This window comes from Odontomachus brunneus, unplaced genomic scaffold (assembly GCF_010583005.1).
Source record: "Odontomachus brunneus isolate Ranch 3 - 2012 unplaced genomic scaffold, Obru_v1 Obru_scaffold_022, whole genome shotgun sequence".
Lineage (NCBI taxonomy): Eukaryota > Metazoa > Arthropoda > Insecta > Hymenoptera > Formicidae > Odontomachus > Odontomachus brunneus.
In genome coordinates this window covers 2,369,525-2,386,465 of record NW_022639472.1, presented here as the reverse complement: position 1 = coordinate 2,386,465, position 16,941 = coordinate 2,369,525, and the positions used below count along the sequence as shown (strand labels likewise).

The window sequence follows — 16,941 nt, the reverse complement described above, 5'->3', positions numbered from 1 at the left end:
TACAGCGCAGAGTTTACGGTTCAGTCACATCCGCGAGCTATAGAGCTTCGACTTATCGACGCTCGCGTGCTGTTAGTAGGGGGATCGATTTGTCTGAAAATTATAAGACGGGAAACGTCATGACAGAGAAAGATAGCGTCGCGTTTGCCGATGTAAGGCCGACGGGGAGAAGGGAAGAGAGTACCCCGTATGATCTCTATAATCGCGAAGCGGACGTACGCGCGCGTTCGTACGAGTTCCCAAGTATTCTCCGTTGCAAGGTAACAATTTCGGGTCAAACTTGATTTGTTAATGTATCAAAAAGGTAGACAATACAAAGGAAACACGGAAAAAGATTTCTTTTATATATCTCTGTTCTTTTACAATTATATTCAAAAGGTCACACATCCGCAAACATTCTTAATATTTAACAAAAGACTCTACACATCAAAAAGCAATTGGAACGACAAAATTAGCGGTCACTTGTCTTCGAAGAAATATTCTATCTATTGAATAAGTTACCTGTTAATGAGACAACTAGTTGCGTTGATACAATTAGTAATTAAAACGCCAATCATCGAATCAGTTGATAACTCTTATCTCAGCCACAATAATATATAATTCGTTCAATCGACTAAACGTCTGCTTGAGCGAATTTTCTTCTCACTGACTCAACCGCTTTCTTCTCAGTGGAGCATATCGGTTGCTTGTTTAGATTTATCGTCGATTCTTTAGATTTATAAAACTAGCCAGTAAGTTGTGCTACATAGACTCTATAGATTAATGCTACAATTCTAAACGAAATCTTAAGTCTCGTAACTTGTTCCCTTAAAGTCCAATAATTTTGTTTTCAAACTATGACGCTTTATATTCACTTGTATTGATATCAACAATTCATTTTAATGTTCGATCTTAACAAACCTATGTAAATAATCGAGAGAGCTCGAGTCGAAATTTTGGCTCTATGTTAAACCCTGAATTCTACAACGTAATAGAGGCTAAGTTGACAAAGTAGGTTTAATTCTAACGATATAATTTATTCCTACTTTGTACTTTGATGATGATCCGAAATTTCCCTTTTCACTTCCTTTAACGTCAAAATAAGTTCTAAATGGAATAGTGAAGCTAAGAGTAGGATCAAAATTTCGGTTAGGTTAAATAGAATCAAAAGGGGTTGATACGTAGATTTCAGAGTATCAAAATAGACACTGAATGGAATAATACGGCTGAAAGCAGGATCAAAATTTCGTTTCAGGAATTTATTCTAATCTTAAGTGACTCGTAATTGGGACCGTTACCTTGTTCCGCGAGGTTGAAACGCGGCTGCAGAGTATAACGGCCGCGACGCGATGCGATGCGACATTACGGGACAGAACACGGCGGGACAGTACGGTACGGGACGGCACGAGGGCGTAGAGAGCGTCGTTGCATGTAGGTTAAGCCGATTGGGAATTAAGTGGAGTTACATTACGGCCCTCTCTCTCGCCGCCGCGCGGGAATTAGGTTGAATATCCAATTCGCGGCCGAGTAGACGCCTCACCTGTGCGATTTGGATTATGAGAATCTTCTTAAAGCCGTGAATAGCCGCGTCGGTTTCTCCGACCATTCCTGAGCCTCGCGCCGAATAAACGGCCGGGAAATGCTGGGCTTGGCTGGCGGGAGGAGGAGGAGAGAGGCGGGAGAGGAAGGTGGAGATAGGACAGAAGAGCGCGGGGTGAATTTATCCTCTTCGGCGCTCCGGGCGGCGTCTCCTTTCCGTCTTGGGATGGTTATCGTATAACGATTCGCCGGCGTCCCGTATCAAAGCCGAAGTTTCCTCGTTTAAGCCCTAATCGAACTCGTGGAGGTCTAGACTGCTTCAGCGTCTCTTTTTCTCTTCTTTTTTTTCGTTCGGAGAAAAATCCGTATATAAAAATCCAGGTGCGCCAGAATAAGAGCGAGCGAAGGTTCTCATTTCCGCGAGGTTTTCAAGCAATTTGAAATCGACATTTCCTGATCAAGAAAGCCGGGAGGGCAGTTAGTATGTCATCGTTTGTCGCGGATATTTTATCCTCGGTATTCAGTGATCTTGCAATTGCTCGTCGGATTGCGAATCCGACGAAATTGATTAAAGATGAAACGGAGCCGTCGTCGCGTCTCTCTTTGCGCGTTTATGCAGTCGGATTTTTTAAAAGCCTCCTACGGTTCTTTATTATTCAGTGAGTGATAACACAAAGCTTTTATTAAAGATGTTTTTAACGACGACGAGAGTATGACGCGGCGTCTTTGCATAAAAGATCCGTCGCGAATAAAATTTCATAACTTACCCGTACGGACGAGCGTGGCAATATTGCGCGCGACCATCGATAGGCGAACTTACCTGCAAAAGAAAAGAGAAAATCGTTAAGTTATGAGTTTGTTAATAAAATTAAGTCAATTCGAAGTCAAACAGCGAATCAGATGTTTTACGGGCCGTTCACGTCATCAAAGTCCGGCTTCCTTCAATTTCGCATCCCTCGAATTCGGGCCGTCGATCTTTTCACCGAGCGACAAATTTACCCGAAAACGATCGACGGATCTCCGAAGAAAAATTGACTCGCAATATCCGAGATATTCTTACCAGTCTTCGCGTTACGCTGAGGGAGACGAAAGGAAAACATTTTTTAAATAAGCCATTTTTATTCACAGAACCTTAACCTTTCTACTATCAATTTTGTTTTTTAAAGATACAACTTTTTTCCTTTATTAAATATATTAATATAATATATTAAATACATATACGTTAATATAATGTAGCTTTAACAAAAAAAAGTTAAAAGTTTTATGTTTGATATCAGAAGAATAGAATCGGGGCACTAATGTTCTGTTGAGATTTTTGGAAAGGCATATTTCCAAATGACCCAACGATAACAAGTAGAGTGATAGCTGATGTGTTCTGAATGCCAAAAGGCTGCTTATTTAATTGAATAAAGTTATTATTAATGGTAGGGAAAACATGTATCCCGAAGTATGTATGTAGCAAAGGGGCTAATTAATCATTGGAAACTATTTCTGGAATCTTCCAGAAACAACAATTGTCTATCCAGATCCAGGGGAAATTATGAAAATCGAGATTTATTATTAATTGTTACAATTGTCATATGAAGTATCTTATAAGCTTTGATAAGTCTTTAAAATAAAATTAATTGCATATTCATGTCTTGAAAGATAAGTAGTAAATGTAGATAGGTTTGCTTTTTGGGTTTACACATGTTTATATGTTGTACATACAAAGGGATTCGAAAGAAAAACCTACTATTTATATTTTTTAGTCATTACCTAACGCTCTCTTTGCTCGTGATACTTTGAGAGGTAAAAGAAAGGAAGAAGAAACTCAGGAAAAAGTCGTCAAGAGAAGTTATTAGGTTCGTGTTCCTAGATTCAGCTGAAAGAGAAAAAACGCACATTTTTCATAAGTATCTATGTACCTCTACAACACATATGTATATATTGTGTGAAATAAACATCAAATTACCTACATTTATCATCTTTCAACATACAAATGTGCAATTGACTTTATTTTAAAGATATATCAACGGTACAAAGCTTAAAAAATACTTTATATGGCTATTTCTACACGGAAAAAAATTAGCTGCGGCAGCAAGTCGGAATTTTTATCCTCTAATTTCGACCTCATTTAACGTCTACTTCCATTTAATGTCTACTTTGATACTCTGAAGATTATATCAACCTTTTTTGTTTTCTATTTTTAACCTATTATCTTTGCTGAGAGATCCTCTTTAGAACTTACAAGTGCTTTCTTTGCCATTTAAAGACGCTAAGTAAGGCTTTATGTTTCCATGTATATTAAATATACTAGTATCCCAGAACAGTATACGAAGCGCTTGCGAGGACAGAGCGGATTAAGGTGAACATAAAAGTCTTATGCCGTTTTGCGATACTTCAATAAATTAAGATATGAGATATTAATTAGAAAAGACTGATGAATAATCATGCGCAATATGATAGATGAGTTGTAGGAAAAAGCATCTTGTGTAAAAGCACCAAACAAATTGCAACGCAATTGCGGAAAACGCAGCAAACGCATTAAGCAATTTTTCAGCTAAAAACAATATAACAAGTGATAATTGCAAAACATTTTATTACATGGTAGTATCTCTGTAAAAAGTTATCAACCATATCCCATTATGCTTCGTGGTCCCGTTGTGCCTCAGCTTCCACTAACTGTGAAATTGATGTAGTAGCAACAGTTTTGGTTGCAGCAGCAAACTTTTGGTTACAGTAACGAATACATGTCTAACAAACCATAATTAGTTGCGGCAATAATATCTTTCCTTCCGCGTGTACAATTAATAATAAATACCGACTTGCATAACTTTCCGTCAGTGGGACGAAAATGACCTATTTTTAACATCCTTCTTTGGTTACGACAAAGCGCAACGCGACGTCTCATAATTCTTTTGCGTATATAGACACGAGACACCATGCGCTGTGGGATTATCGTAGGTTTCGGCTTACGGAGAAAACTCGGACGTATTTTTATTAATACGGTGAAATTTGCGAGCACCTGCAACGTGCACGGTTAATGCGCGGCTAGTTGGCTTTTTTTTTGTCGGAAATGTCTCGCGGTCGCGACACGTTAACCCTTTGTACCCGGATTATACTTTTCTGCCGCTTGACAGTCAGCTTGAGATTAATTTTTACATATGCTCGCCAGTCGCGCGGATGTCGCAAAAGAGGATCAGAGGACACAGCGCGGGACGTCTCACTTTTCCGAGAAAATTCGTTCCGATGTGGGAGATAGAACGAATTGTCTGTGACGTCGCGGTTACGACGAAACTAAATTGAATAGAAGGACCTTCGCGAAAGTGCAAATAAAATGTATAATGAATAGAACATTCCGTTTCCAAACGGAGTACAAAGATCCTCGTAGTAGCGGGAATTAAACGCATAAAGGAAAAAAAATGTATAAGTACTCGGCCGGAAAAAAATGATTTATTAATCATCTCGCGGCTGTTAATTGTCAAGCATAATTTCGACCATCGGTTCGCTCTAATCTCCTCGTTTTCTCATGGAGACATTCCGAGAATCTCTTCTTTCCTTTTCCTATCCTTTCTAGAACGAACGATATGTTTTTGTAAAATTCAAAGAATAAATTTAAAGAATATATTTTTAGAAAATTAATGAAGAAAAGTTTATATCTTTAGAATCTCTAGAAATTTATGAACATTGTCGCCTAAATATCATAGCATTTTCTGGTTACATTCTACTTTACGAAGAATTAAATTTATTAGCCTGCCACATAATGAAATGAAAACTTTTCATCTACTTTGTTATCTCTTTTTAGCATTACATATATAATTAATACAGACAAATACTGAAGACAGATACAATACTGTCTCATAATTTAATTACTCTTTTTTTTTAACTTTCGACAACAAAGAACAACTCTTCTTGAGAATAATCAATATTAAACGTAATAAAGGACAATAAGAGTTAAAGCACAGTTCTCATAGTGCTATTTAAACTATTAAAAATAGTGGCCCAATCTTAAATGAGAGGAAATTTATTAATAATCAAATAATCATACGCGTTTCGGTCTAATTTTACAGACCATCTTCAGTGATTACAATAAAAGAAACAAATTAGATTTCATAAGAATATCAAACATAAGGTCGCAAATCGTCGGTATTACAAAAGTTGTTATTACAAAGAAAAACTTTCATATAATTTACTTATATTATAATAATAACTATATATTATATATATATATATAACTAAATATTTTATTTGTATTTAAACTTAATATTTTATTTGCACTTTCGCGAAGGTCCTTCTATTCAATTTTTATATATATATATATATATATATATATATATATATATAATATTATAATAATAATATTTTACTTATCGTATCAATCATCAGTTAAACGGCCTTTAATTAAATTTGCTAAGTCCAATTGTTGATTGAACAATTTTTTATTCCTTTCGGTCATATCGATTGTTTGAACGGCCTTTAATTGAATTTGTTGCAATCCATGAAATATTCTCCGATTGATTTTGCTCGAATCATTCGTCAATTAGTTGATTTGTTCGAATCAATTGTTGAGTTGAAAAAGAAACTCAATATTGAGATTGCAACTTTGGCTTGGATGCAGCGACGATCCGGTCGATGCTCGTGTCAATACGACCGCGTGTCAGTGGCATTTAAAGGCGCAGTGCGCACGCGCGGGCGAGAGCAAAGACCGCGCGGTTGCGCGCTGCATCAGCTGACCGCTCGACTACGCGGTTAACTGAACCGTCAACTGGGGATAGGATCCGTTTAGAGCAGCAGACGCTTTGCAGCGCGTAAAGAAACATTGTGACTGGTCCATATGACGCTTCGAAGCGTTTGCAACGTCAAGTGGATCGTGCTCTGAATAAATGTCCGCTTGATTGAGCGATCAGCTGACGCGGCGTGCGATTGGGAGTAAGACCGCGTTACGTAACCGCGTTACATAACCGCGTTACACGATCGAAATGCGGACATGTCCCCATTCTTGCTTTATCAAATTCGTCAGGTTTATTTCCGAGTCTGCATTGACGAATTTAGTAAGCGCCGTTGATATCGTTTCGGTGACGACAAACCGATCAAGAACACGGCGTAATATAATCGTCGATATCTTTATTTTTAGGGAAAACATTCAGACTCGAAATATGATCCGTTAAAAGGACACGAAGCTTCTGAGATCAGATTATTCTCTTTAGATGATTGTTATGATTTACAACAGCATTTAAGATAGTATTAGATTTGTAGTTTTATAAATTGTGTAACACAGAAAACATTTAATAATATATAAATATATACACATGTATGTGTGTGTGTGTGCATATATGCAGTGCATTCGTAAATGTGAACCCGATTCTTCAAATATTTTTGCATAAAATAGAGTTCCGACCCGAATTCCGTCGGGGAATCATCGAAATATCTAGAGCAAGCAACGTTCGTGGATTTATAAACACACACACACACACACATACACACACATATCTACGAATAACTATGATTTTTCAAATATTCCTTTCCTCTGTATTACGCGAAATGCGCATAAAATTACAAATGGAATCCCGCCTGGAATTCCGTGTTGTGTACTATGGAGTCGTTTGAAGCGATACTGCGGAGGAAGCGCGAGGAACAAAGTTGCAAATGAAATGCGTGTGCCCATGCATGCGTTATGCTCACACAAGAGCAGCCGTAACAAAATATTTCTCTCTTTCTCACTCTCTCTCTCTCTCTGTCGTGTACGCGTGCCCTCTCGCGCCCTTTCTCAATTAGTCCCTTCAATTTGTCGCGATGACAGAATGCGCGCGCGCGAAACAGTCGCCGCTCCCCAAAACTTAGATGCAGCTGCAGTTGCGGGGCGCGAGCGCGCGGGACGTCTCGAACGCGAAAACTTCTGTTTCCGCGGCAGAAAGCGAGAGAGAGAGAGAGAGAGAGAGAGAGAGAGAGAGAGAGAGAGAGAGGTAGCGCGGGTACGTTATTTCCATTTAAAGTGGGCTTTACAAACTGGGTTGCAATAAACATAGCTCGGCAGTTACCCTGCCAGCCAGCCAGCCAGCCAGGTTGTGGCTGGTGCAGCAACTCCCTCCCCCTCCTTCCCGCGCGCTGCGTCGCGTCGTCAACCCTCTTTCCCTTCCGGCCTCTTTTCTCCTCGTGTCTCCACCCCAGCGTCCAATCCCGCTCGGTTGCAACTTTAATACCGACACGGGAGAGTATGTTAAAGCGCCCGGTACTCGCGCACGCACTCACGCATCCACGCATCTCCACCCCCGTCCGCACGCACGCGACATCAGCACTCGCGCGCACGTCTCGTACTTCGCTGTGCCGCGCAAAGCCGGCTCCTCGTGTCGTGCTCCGTGTCGTATAACGCAAACGAGGATAAACGGCACCGACACGCTCGCGCGCCGCCGTATCGCCCGCGCGGAATGAAATAGCACACGGCCACGCCTGCTGCGGCGATCCCGTAAATCCCGTAAATACCTCGGACTCTTCGCGAACGGACGTCTTAATTCTGGTATCCGAGATAGCGCGCGGGCTAATATCAGTTCGCGAGGTTCGTGGAGGTTAGATCGATGCGGTGAGCGTTATCCGCTTAGTTCCCCGATAAAGTTACGAGTAACGGACTTTCTCCGGGAGATATAGAGAAGAGGAAATTGCGCACGCGGCTTTACCTCAGGAGGTGGCCGAAAACGCGTCGAAGATCGATAGGAGATGTTTGCGTTTTTTGCTTTCTGCTTTCCCACCGATGTTATCGTGAGCTTATCGCGACAACGACGACGACGACGACGAGGACGACGCGCTTGCGATCGATTCGCTCGAGAATCCGTAATAGGCTTATTACACGAGACCGGGAGGAGAGAGAGAAAGGAAGAGGACAAGGGAGACAACTCACAAGCGCGGCGTAAAACCTCCGCGCGAAAAGTCGCGTGTTGCCATCCACGTAGACGGGGTGGTGAGGAGCCTCCGCGGCGAGACGCATATGTCAAATTCCCCGTTTTTATCGCCCCCGGGCGGGGGCGATAAAAGTGGCCGGAGGACGATGGGGAGGAGGGAGGAGAAGGACGATGTGCAGACGGCGAGCGATTCGGCGCGTTAAAGGGCGACTGATCGTTTTCCGTTCGCGATCGTTTCCACCGCCAGCTTTTCGCCGCTCTGCGGCTCTGGCTCGCGGATTTGCATGCTCAGACATCGTCTTCGTCGTTGTCGTCGTCGTTGTCCTCCTCGTCATTCTCTCTCTGACGAAAAAGCCTTCGGCGATGTTATTTTCATGCGCCGCGTGTACATCTCAAATGGACTTTCATGATTAACGCGAAATTGAAACGACTGATTTAATGCAAACTACAATTCTTTCAATTACATTCATGAAGTAAATATATATATATATATATATTGAGTCAATTTATTAAGTCTTAAACGGAACTGTTGTTATTCGTCAACGTAAACCGAATAACCTAGTATATTTTGTTAATGTTATAAAAATATTAGATAACATTTATATGTTTAGAAAGCTTTAAAAAAAATCACTAAAATTTATTGAATTTTTAATTGAATATCCAAATTATTAAATTTGATAACAGTTTATTTCAAATATTTATTTTTCAGAAGATGAGTGCAATTCGATCAGTCACAAGGGACTCGACGTTGCTGAATTTCGTGATTTAATATACTTAAAGCTGCTGTGTAAAGTTTATGTGCATCAGTCTATCGGGGCAAGCCTAATACAATATGCGCTCGTGCATCTTTCATGAAACGCGCGACACACGGGCGCTTTTATTTCGGCGGCGACGCTCGCTCGTCTCGTCCTCGTTCGTCCTCCCGCCGCGGGAAACGGTCAAGGAAAACGTTGAGGATTTTTAATTAAAAAGCGCATGTAAAAAGAGGATATTATACATAGATCTAGCACATCCTGTGCCACCTAATATTTAGTCGACCAAGCGGCCGCAAATAATAATCTGCATGACGCGACGTCAGAATATGTGAAAAGGATATTGATTCTCCCTTCTTCTTCTTGTCTTGTCCTTTTTCGAGAAGTGAAATCAGGAACATTTTCGGGCGCACTTTCGCGAATTTACGTTGCAGCTTCTCGAGTTAATGAAGAGATAATGTGTTCATTCTTAAAATACACATCGTCTATCGAGGCCGTGTTTAGAAGATTTCATTCTAATTTGGCACGAATATAGAAGTACAAAAAATATTTAGATCATATTTTTTCATTTTGGCCCACTTTGAATTTCACAGATAGTTTATAACTTTTTAATGTTCTTACTTCTAGCATCAACAAGTACAACAAAAATGCATAAGAAATAAAATTGAATACAAGATACAGTTAAATAATTTGAACAAAATCGGCATAGCTGAGACACGAACTATTCTAAATTTCTTTAGACGAGATTCCAACTGAAATATTTTAAATCTGTGCTAAATTACTCAAAAATGATTCCAATCTCGGCCAATCCGAGAAATTATTTGTATAAGTAATTTTTTCAACTTTTTACATGTTTTGTTTAAACATTTTATTATTTATACAAATAATTTTACACATTTGACTTCATATTTATAATCAGCAAATCAAAAACGCTTATTATATCTTGTATTCCATTTTATTTCTAACGCATTTTTGTTGCACTTGATGATAGGAATGAGAACATTAAAAAGCTATCTAAACTGTAAACGTAAAACTCAAAGTGGACCAAAATTAAAAAATATGACCTAAATATTTTTTGTACTTCTACATTTGTGCCAAATTAGAAAGAAATTGAAGTGTAACTAGGTAGGTTTATTTATGAGTGTAGTTTGCAATGTATCACATGATACAATTGTGGAAGTGTGGAAATGCTCCGGATACTGCGCTTATTGCGATATTTAATAAGTAGAATTGATTATATTCGGCATCAAGTTACACAGCTGATTTTCTGTCAGAACAAGGCGATTTGTCACATTTATTTTGCGGTTATGTAACAAGTTATTTCGACAAAAGAGAAGTATTTCAAAAGCGTGTAGAATAGATTGCAGGTGATATATCATTTAATAATCTATCTTTTTTATAATTTAATGATATATCTTTTTATTTAGCTGTGGTTCGCGCGCAAGAATTTTCGGCATGGCTTTTCTCGCTCCTGACGTCATTAATCCAATATGGCCGCAGCGATTGATCAGGAGCCTTAATAGAAAATTTTGAGAAACTCGAAAATTTTTTCTATTTCTTAATAGTAATATTATTCCGATTTTAATGAAACTTAGGAACAAGTATTTATATTCTAAAGGATCATTTCGCGATTTTGTATCCACTATTCCTCTCAAAATAAATATTAAAAAAACACATAAACAACATACCTCTGGGGCCATATAGCCCCGGTTTCTTCTATCCCAGTCAATATTGTCAATTTTATTATCTATTGAGTTACACGAATTTGCTCGGCTAAAAACGAGAAAATCCCCCGAGAAGAATACCATCTTGGTATTTTGCTCGCTCACGTTTAATTGGCCCAGCGAAAGAGAAAAATGGGAAATGATGTTTATAATCCCCGCGCTTTTTGCGTTCGCTTGCGTGTTCACAGGTAGATATAAAAAATTCCTACCGCGCGTCGGGTTTTACGCGTCTGCGAATGCATCGTTGCGCTACAGGATCGCACGCGCGTGCACGTTCCTATTTGCTCTCGCGTAATCTAATTGGCCGGGTCGTCTTCTCGCCGGGCTATGCACCGGGGTGTGCGAGCTGCTGCTGCTGCTGCTATGTCCTGACTATAAAAGTAACGCGTGCCGTCCTCTCGGAGGCGAAACATCCCTTGAGCGAGTCGGCTAGTGGCTATCAACGATTTATATCTCGTGACTCCTCTCGGAGCCGCAATAATTCACGAAGCGCGGAACGCGCGCCGCTTAATCCCGGAACAGCGGAGTGATTAAATTTGAAACGTACGCGAGAAGGTGAAGATAAAGAAAGACCGGAAAGAATGGAACACGCGCTCCTCTTCGTTGACGAAAACGCCGAGGTGAATGTCACCGCCGTAACAATTGGTTGATTGCTGCTGTCAACCGCGTGTCTCCGCTTCAATATATTTGTGGATAATTTAATAACGAGAGTATATCAAAGAAAAACAAGTCTCTATGACAGCATTATTAACGTAACTCACCGCTATTCGCTCAAAAATTGTCGAATAATGTGCCAAACGCAACAGGCGCGTTGGATTAATTATTTGATTTCGAGCGAAAAATAGAGAGTGCGTCGAGAGGTGTCGTGCGAGAGATAACCGGCGACCCGTTCTTTCCCTCCCTTTTCTCTCTCCCTCTCTCTCTCTTCGTTCTGTCTGCGCGCCGAAATTTCAATTTCAATTGATTCGCCGCGATCGGATCGCGGTTTACGTTTCCTAATGACTCACGTTCCCGTCTGCTGCTTAAATTATGTCACGGAGAAGCATTTAGTAACCGCGTGTGCCATGAATTCTGCAAAAGGCCCGACGGAACTTGCTCGAGTTCAAGCTCGATGACATCCATGGCAAAAACAAAAACATCGTCGCTCTTAAATTGCGCGAAATTTAGTGAATGATATAGGATAGTAATAAATCGAGGCGATCCCTAAGTATGCAGTTTCTGGCTCTAGCCAGGAATGCCTCAAAACAGACTAGTAATATTATTCCGATTTTAATGAAACTTAGGAACAAGTATTTATATTCTAAAGGATCATTTCGCGATTTTGTATCCACTATTCCTCTCAAAATAAATATTAAAAAAACACATAAACAACATACCTCAGACATCTTCAGAAAGCCAGATATGGCCAAGATAGTCAAAATTTGAATAGAATTTCGTAAATAGACTATGCATTAATGCTAACATGAATACCCCAAACGATGCTTATACTAATAAGGTTGGCTCAAGGACAAGTTGGCAAATTCTAAGTGGCCAAGTAAAATATAATTGGCTGGTCTGAGACAGAAGCTAGCTAGTACAGGCCAGAGTTGGAAAATAAATGCTGCACAAAGAGAATTTTATAGCAAAAATTACTATAGATTTGTGTAACTGAGGAATAGATCGACATTCAGCAGTGATTCACTATTCTTTCATTTCATACGTGATACTTCTCGAATAGAATTGTACACTGAAAAAAAGATCGAATAAAAGAAATCAAGTGTCTAATTTTCCCAATCAGTTTTTTTCACAGCGTAAGTAGCTGGTCCGAAAAGTTAGTCAAAAATTAGTAGGTAGCTAATAGTTAGTAGGTAGCCAAGATTAAATTTTCTAGCTCGTTATTAATTCGTTACTGGTTGATTATTCACTGAAATATATAATCGGGTTTGTGGTCTAGCCGTTGTCTACTCATTACATATTAAATATAATAGAGGGTAGGTAGCGCTGTTTATATATATATAGTAGATGAGCTATAATGGCGACGTCTGCTGCTGTATGCTTATATATTAGGTCAAACTGAACAAAAGAATCCTCTACCATTTTTCAAATAACCACGTACATGTTTAGTTATTAGTTGAAAAAGTTTGGCGCGATAATGCACTAATTTTTGTTTTAATTAATAACAACGTGTTTTAATTAATATCTACGTGATCATTTCGGAAATGGTAGAGGACTTTTTTTTGTTCAGTTTGACCTAACATACAAGCATACAGCGATAAACATCGTCATCACAGCTTATCTACCGTATGGCGCGTAATTATTCACAAAAATTTTTTTATTAATAACTTGGAATATTATGCAGTTGTTCGCAAAATGGTAGAAGGATTTTTTGTTCAATTTGATCTAATCTACTTGAACACCGCGTGTCCTCCGTGAGTTACGGGACACTCTGTATAAACTAGCCATATCGCCACTAAGCTAAGCTAACATTTTAAAATTAAATAGCGAATCAAAATAGAGTTAATTTCATAAAAATCGCAAGAGAACAGAACTGAGTGTTATATTATCGGCAAGTAGCTACTTATGATATTTCATCTAACTATTATTTCGTTTGTTTAATCATTAGTTAATATGTTTACCTAACCACTACGAGAATTGAACATTACATTACCGACAATGATGTTAAACATAAATTTATTATCTCGTGGCTAAATATCGACGAGGTTAAATGTGTATTAGAGTAGTAAATAAACAATTATTTATTAATAGTTAACGATTGATAGTTATATGTTAAGGTATTCCGATGAGTTTTACTATATTTTTAGTAGTTAAAGTAAATATAAATTTTAATATTACAAATTTTTGTAGTTTTGAATAAAGAAAGAAAAGAAAATTGAATTATCAATAAATAAAACTGCCAGAGAAAAGGTGAAAGAAGATATTCGATAATAATAATAATAATAAGATTATATATAATAAGAAAAATTGTAACAAATATTATAATAAAAAGATTGCAACAAAAATTGTAAGAAAGATCGTAATTAAATAATACTACACATAAGAAAGGATTTCATTTCTTATATCTTAAGTAAAGATATATCGAAATAAGGCCTCAATTCGTCATTTCAGTCAAAGTCTATTTATCGGATAGAGCTTAGTATCGGATAAGCGCTAGTTTGTAAGAATGTTATATGTGCGGAATCCAAGTGGACCTATCTTTACAGACCCTTGATAGAAGTAGGAAGAAACGTTCTTTTTAATCCTCGTTTTAAATTTCTATCTGGGGGATGTGCGAGGGGGAGAAAGATACATTGTCGCGTAGCGTGCGCTCACTACCGAAATTCCGCGTAAATACGCGCGTGCGCGCGCTCGGCGATGTGTCACTCTTAATTGAATCCGCGCGATTAAAGGACGGACTTTTAATTCGATAATCGCGCACGCGGTAGCGACGGCGACGGCGGTGAGATGCGCCATAAATCTCCCTTACACCCGACGCATAAGTAATGCCGCCGCGCTCTCGTATTTACGTAATTATCCGTTCGCGCTTCCCGTCTGCTCTTGGCTTTATCGCACTCCCCCGGCCGTAACGCCTGATTACGTTTTAACGTACGAGATCCTTCGTCGCGGCGCAATTTTTCAACGCGGTGCGGCGTGGGAGAGTCTCGCGTCAATGAAGAAAAAAGGAGAGGAAGAAGAGTGAACGAGCGGAAGAAAGGAGAGGAAGAAGAGTAAACGAGCGGCGGAATAAAGAAGGTGCGCGCGCGAGCGAGAGAGAGAGAGAGAGAGCGCTTCCCGTTGTAAATTTGAATATTTAAAAGAGACATTTTGTCTACAGAGCCGTAAACTACCAGTCGGTCTAGCGTGAAACTTGAATGCCGAACAATCGACACTCGGACGGAACGTGCCGTAAAGCAGGCGCGCGGATGTAGACGCATCTCCCCTCGCGCCGAAAGTTCGCGCCGAAGAGCGGAGATCGAGTGGCCAGGGTGTGTGCTTCGTCGAACGCGGCCGGAACAGGTTTCCTGCAAGGTGAACTTTTTAAGTACCGGTCTGGGGGATGACGTGGGAAACTGCAAAGCGCCGGCCGGAACTTTACGACGGACCCTTGATGCCGCATGTGGCGCGCGCGCGTTCGATTTCGAATTCCGAATATATTGGGACGCCGAGCGCGAGCGAGTTCTACGTGATATCCGCGTTTATCACGCGCGAATTTCCATCGGGTGATATTCATTTACATTTATGCGATTCGTATCGAAAGTGAGGCGCTGCTTGCACTGGATAAAGGATTTTGTTGTCGAAACAGCGATTTGCCACACTGAACCGTAATTCACATGCATTTAGTTTCAGTGCAATATTTAATAATTAGCATAAAATATAGTATTAGTATGAAATTAGTATGTAATAAGTAGTAATTAATTAATGATAATTACCCCCTCCACTCCTTCCAATCGTCTCTGGTAATAATTACAAAATAATTAGAAAAACAAATTCTTTATTTAGTTGTCAATTAAATGTGTGTGTATGTGTGTGGTAATTTGGTAAATATCAAATAATTTGATAATTATTATTAAATAGTTTGACTACTACGTATTTAGTCAATTCGTTAATAAACACTTATTTAGTTATATGTTAATAAACATTTAAAAATGTTAATAAACATTTATATGGAAGTAACTTTTTTATAGAAGCAAAACTGTTCTGATTGATAAAATCTTTCATATGCAGGATACTTAAAAAAAAAAATATTAATACTTATATGGAGAATTTGTTCAATCAGAACAATCAGTTCTGTTTTTCTAAAAAATTACTTCCTGTAAAATAAGTGTTAATACTTTTTTTAAACATCCTGTATTTTGAGTAAATTTAATACTTGTGATGAACTTACGATAGATTTTCGGATATATAAACTTATAAAATGAAGCAAGCAACATTTACTTAAGCAGTATGTGTTTTTTTGCTTGTAGTTGTAAGGTACTATTTCCTGTAATTCCATATTATAAGAAAATTTTGCTTGAAAGAATATTTCTCTTCTAATGAAGTGGATTATTAATCGGAAATTTGCTAGATATTATACTAACTATTTTCTTCTTTTGAATCAAGAAAAAGTGGAGGAATACGTTTACTTGAAGTAGGATGCCCTCTTACGTGCGATACGAGAGACACGACAAGCAAGACTTGTACTGTAGATAAGAGACGAAATTCCACGAGCTTTAAAAATACAAAGCTTAGAATATTTTCCTTTTAGTTTAGAAGGAATTCTCTTGAGGCTATATACAAAGGGACTTCACTGAAGATGAAATTATATTTTTTTAGGTAGACCAATGGGAAATTTTGAAGTATAATGTCATACACGCTTTTCTATTTTCCGCGGCATTTCCTGCGGCACAATACGCGTGTCGTAATTCCCGTCCTCAATAGGAAAGAAATCGCGACTGCGAGCACCTCTCCCCGACGAATATCGAGGTGAGAACTCGACGACGAGTTTAGTATCCTTGTAGGATTTTCAGGTCAGTTATTCTTGCCACTTTGCGAGTTCGCGACGTCGAACAATCGTCGCGACGGAGCGACAGACGCCGCCTCGCAATCCGGAAAACTGCGCTTCCCATTCGCCTGTACGTACATACCGGCTATTTTTATGTTTTTATTTTTTCCCGCCTACTACCTCCTCTCGTATGGTAACGCGCGAAACTTTCGTACACGTGTACAGCGAAGCGCGATGTTCCGCGGAAAATAGGAAAAGTTGTAAAATTGTCTCGGGGAAACTAGATTTCGGAAAGGACTCGCGCGAAGAGGGATACGACGCGGTAGTGGAAAAGTGCATTCGTTCTCTCAGAAATGGATATTGTCTCCGTCCTTTAGACGAAAATTCTGACATATGCGCTGCGACTGCCAGTACGCGCGCGTGTTCGGAAACTCTTCACCTGATCCTGTTCATCGAGCGCAGCGAAATGTGCAAAACCGTTATTGTTTCAATCGGATGATTAAAGGTCGATCAGTAGCCCGCATGAAAACGTGAATTTATGAGGGTATAAATATATATATATATATATATATATATATATATATATATATATATATATATATATATATATTCAC

General features: G+C 39.1%; 1 protein-coding gene across 6 annotated transcripts in view; it reads right to left on the bottom strand.

Annotated features, from left to right (window-relative positions):
* Positions 1-16,941, bottom strand: part of LOC116842193 (tetraspanin-5) — a 236,504-nt gene that overhangs the window by 127,499 nt on the left and 92,064 nt on the right. The window lies entirely within an intron of this gene.